Genomic DNA, 5,236 nt, shown 5'->3' on the forward strand with positions numbered 1-5,236 from the left:
CAATCATTTTGCCCCTCTGAGGTTGTAAAGGCCACATTGGCTTTCATGCTTCTTTTTATTTAAAAATAATAGTAAAAATATAAATTTTTATTAAGAATCAAATTAATTATACAAACAAGAGAAATTTTATATTTTATACTCAAAAGGTGTAGCTGTGCACCTAGTTTTTTAAGACTATGAAAAACTAATGTTTTTAAATAAATTTAGAAAACAAACGTTACTACTTAAGTATTCAGAACAGTATTCAACTGGTACCCTAAAAAGGACAGAAACAGAAACGGCATCCAACTGATATTCTCTGTTAGTGTTTCAAGAATCGGGACCATTTCAACCAGATCGGTTCGAATAGATCCTACTGAATTCTTAAGGTTAAGGCATATTTTAGTCAATTCTAACGGGTTTCGATTAAAACCAATCTGATCATTTCGATCCTGTCCCTTTTTTTTTTTTTCTATTATTCGGTGACTTGGGTCAATGGATCTTTTATTTCATTTATATATTTATTTTGTCTTTTTTCATTAAAAATATAGAAAAGAGGATGAGATATCACATCCCACCTCTCGAGAAGATTCTGGATGCATCTAGCTAAAAAGTCATCATCTAAATCGACCGACCCATCAAAACCTTTTTCATTTTTTGGGTAAAGAAATAAATTAAACAAGAAAAGAAGAACTAGTTACAACCCAGAGAAAGAAATCTCAGAAAAATCGGCAAGTAAAAACCAAGAAAGAAAGGGAGAGGGGTAAGATCCCACACAAAAGAACAACAGGAGGTGCGGGCTATACAAGAAGCTAAAGCATCAGCTATGAAATTAGCTTGATGATAGGCATGCTTGAACTCCACCCTAAGGTGGAAACAGTCATTGACGAGCAGGGTTTTATAGAAACTTCTTCACTTGATAAATTTTGTTGCTTTCTTCACCCTAAGTAGGGAGCAGGCTTCTAGAAATCGATGTTGGGTTGGGATTAGGATTAGGATCAGTCTTGATTGATACTGATTCAACATCAACTCAAATTACCTTTGTAACAGATAAATATCTTTGGTTTTCATTTTAAAAAAGATAATTTATAACACCACCCTTTGGAGAATGCCAATATTATAGGGACACCCCTTCTCTTTTACCAAATTAGACTCGGGCCCCTTGTCGTCAGTCTCTGTTAAGTGATGCTTTAAAATGACACTTTAGCCCTTATGAGTAAATCATACTTATTATATTATACCAAAATACCCTTCTATTCACCCTTACCTCTTTTATCACTTTCTCTCCATCGTTCCTTCTTTCTCTACCTAAGACTTGTGAGTCCAACGAAATCCAGACTACCCGAGCTGTTGTCGCCGGTGAGTTGTGCTCATTCCTTCGCCGGTGTGTGGTGCACTTCCCATCGCTGCCATCTTAGGTCGTCGGCAAGAAGGTTTGGTTTTGTTTTTTCTTTTTTCTTTTTTTTTTTTCCTCTGTTTTTCATCCTAAGTTGTCACTCTGTTACAAGTTCATTTTTAAGGGCAGACTGAGGGATCAAAAGGAACTTGTGGTGCAATTGATTCAATTTTCTCTTTTCAGGGGACAAAAACTGTTTGAAATGGTAATCAGACGCCCCCTCTTCTACTTCCTCAAAAGTTGATTCAGTTTTCTCATTTGGTGAATCTCCATACGCATTTCCAGAATAATCCTTTACTTTTCATCATGCAGAGCAGAGGATCCCCGCCCTGGATCATAATTGACCTTCTGCATTTCATTTCTTCTTCTTGATAGCTGGTATAGTTGGTAACATTTTCTAAGTCTATGCTAGTTCTTCATTAGACTCTATTGCTGATAATAAGAGTTTGTGTTGAACTATTGTTTTTTATTTTTTATTTTTTTGAAATTAAAATAAGATGTAGGGTTCTGGTTGTTTTATGTTTTATGGTAGTGGAAAATCAAACGAGGTTTTCTGTTTGAGGTTTTGGAGATTGTCATTGAAATTTCTAATGGTGGTCGATACTTGTTTTTATTTTTTCCTGACTAAGGTTTATGGTAGGGATGGATTTGTGTTATCTAGAAACGAGATTGGATGAGATTAATATGCTCAGAAAGAGGAAGGTTCCTTTTCTGTTGGAAAACTAAACCTTAACCTTGCAGTGACTAGAGAAGAAGGGGGTGATGCATATGGCCATGAGACGGTTACAGTGGATTTGAATCGACAGAGGAAACATGGCTCCCCATTCTTTCCTACTGGTGTACGGTGTAAAGACTCAGATCCCTTTTCCATGAAATCCAGTTTGCCTGGGTGGACTGAATTTGAACATGATGAGGTTGAGGAAAAATCTTTTATTCATGGTCCAGAGGGCTTGTAGTCTCCATTAAAGGACAAGCATTACCAAGGTGAAACTAGGTCCTTATCTTACAGTCCCTCTGGTAAATCTTCATACCCAGATGACTCAGAAATGTTTCCAAATTAAAGAAATGAATATCAAAGATAAAAGCATCGAAAAGTTAAGAATCAGATTACAATAAAGAACGCCAAAGCTGTTATTTTTTCTTTGGGCGAGCAAAAACACAAGGGCAATTTCAGTACTCCATTATTTTTAAGGGCAAAATGGTATTTGGAAAAAAAAAATGAATTGCTGATGTCAACATTCTTGGTATATTCTGTGACACTAACTAACGGCAGGGGGTCCGAGTTTTATTTGGTGAAAGAGAGGGGTGTCCCTCTAATATTGGCATTCTCCAGGAGATGACGTTGTAAATTACCCTTTAAAAAATGACTTTTTTTAATCCTTTGACCCTTGATTCGTATTCACATATATGCGATCGCATCACCCATCACCGATACTGATCTGATTTAAGGTGATTCTACCCATCCAATACCGATCCTAGAACTATAGTAAGAAATAATGACAGAAAAAGGAGAAACAGAGCAGCTTTGGTAATCATAGAAGAAGAGAAGATCTTCACTAGTCGAGGGACTCCGAATTAAAAGGTTTAGAGCCTCAAGCCTTATGCACACAGCTCGTTAGGGTAAGGTTAATATTTGTTAAGAGCACCACTAGTCTGACGCAAGAAACAAAATTCTTGTGCCTTTAGTAACAATTAAAAAAAAGCTTGAATTAAAATTTTTCACTTTTCTTATTTTAACTTCCATTGCAATCAAACAAAATCCAAAATTAAGAAAAGTATAATACATATGGACCACAAGGGTGATATGAGACTCAAAATTTTGCAGAAAAATTGATCATTGATCATTGATCCAAGGGGTATATACCCTTCAAATTGCTTAAATGATGGGCTGCCAAGATAAGCATTTTCCTTTTGGAAGGAAAATGTTTGATGCATATGGGTCACGTGGTTTTGATAAAATTCACAATTTGACACATAAAATCTGAACGGTATATAACTCATTCATGGGAATCAGCTGCGTTTAATCTGGAGAGAGAGAGAGAGAGAGAGAGAGAGAGAGAGAGAGAGAGAGAGAGAGAGAGAGAGAGAGAGGAAAGGGGTTCAGGTAAATTAAGGGTGCCAATTTAGAATCAAAACTAAAATTAAAACCAATCATTTAAAACAAAACCAAAGTAAATCCATTTGAATTTGGTTTCAAAAGTAGAAATCTTTTCTCAATTCTTTTTTAGTTCCATTTTTATGACTAAAAACGTTGAATTGAATTACTCACTTATTTTCAAACTAAATAAACAACGGGATAAAATTATATTATTTTTAAGGAAAAATTATGCCCCCCTTCCCTATAGTTTATCGAAATTGCACATGGATCCAAAGGTTTAAAGGGCTTACGCCCCCTCCCCTAGCATTGACGGTGTGAATAAGTTGCTACTTTTAAACAGCAAAAGACCATATTAGAATGGAAAAGGGTCTCATCCATACCCTCTGCATGAAATCTGAATCCAGCTTAGCAAAAAAACAGAGATTACAAAAATCCATGGATTTTTTCATTAAAGAAAGATTTAGGGCCCGTTTGATAATGTTTCTGTTATTTCTGTTTCAAGAAACGACAGAAATAGAAATTTCCGTTTCTGAGAACAGAAACAGAATTTTGGGTGTTTGATAAACCTTGTTTCCGTTTGATTGGATGATTACAGTGTTGTATTTACATTCCGGTGGATAACGATCGGTTGTACTTTTTTCGATTTTGTCTTAGTTTTCTCTAATCGGATCTAAAGCGTCCGTTTCTAGCAAAAAGGTAGTCATTTCTTCCTCTTGCCCCCGGACCCACCTGCCCCTTCTTCTTCTTCTTTCTTCCTCCTGCAACTCCACTTGCCATTTCCTCTTTTCCTTCTTCCTGCAGCACCACCACCTCCACCCCCTGCTGCCACTTCCTTTTTTGCTGCTGCTGCTTGTTCTTCTACCTTCAACACAACTCGGCCCCACACCAAGAACCCAACCCGCCTCTTCCTCTTCTTCTTCCTACAATGTAAGCTCTCTAGATTCAGCTGAAAAAGTGAATGGAAGCCAGAGGAAAGAATAGTCAAAGAAACCCCTCTACATTAAACTAGTTTGTCCTCTTTCTCTCTCTATCTTTGATGGGTGAGGCGATGGGGCTGCGGTGAGGCCGATGTTGAAAGATCAAGGTTTGCGACGGGTGAGGCGATGGTGGTGAAGGGTGCGATAGGTGAGGCGAGATGGCTCGCAGTTGGGGATTGCGACCTCGGTAGAGAGTTGCAGCAGTCAAGCAAACGATATTGGTGCTGCGGCGGAGGCGTCGGCGGATGGGATCGTTTGGGGGATTATTCTCGGAGAGACAGTGAATGTAAAAGGAGAAGAATCCCACGAAGCAGAGCGCGGTGAGGAGTACTACCACTGTTAAAGCCATGGAGGCAGAGGCGGAGGTGGAGGTGGTTCCCGAAATGGGGTTTAAGAAACCCAAATCGACGACGGCTGACAAGATGGAGAGGAACTCTGTAGACGGAGCTAGTCGGAGACAGTGGTGATGGTAGTGATGCCAAACTCCGTCTTCAATATCAATTTTTTGTGTCATATTTTTGTTTCGAGAAACGAGCGAAACAAGTAAAACTTGTTTCGTCATTCATGTTTCTTGAAGCATAAATTGTTCTAAATTTCAATTTATGTTTCAAAAAACAAGTGAACATAACACTTTTACCAAACGGTATTTATGCCGTTTCTTTGTTTCTGATAACAAGAAAACACAAACACATTTCTGGTTACATTATCAAACGGGCCTTATTCTTGGACACCGGCAAGGTTCCTGAGATCCCAGCCTATGAAGTAAGCGGAGAAGCAGCAATGGTA

This window comes from Macadamia integrifolia, chromosome 2 (assembly GCF_013358625.1).
Source record: "Macadamia integrifolia cultivar HAES 741 chromosome 2, SCU_Mint_v3, whole genome shotgun sequence".
NCBI lineage: Eukaryota > Viridiplantae > Streptophyta > Magnoliopsida > Proteales > Proteaceae > Macadamia > Macadamia integrifolia.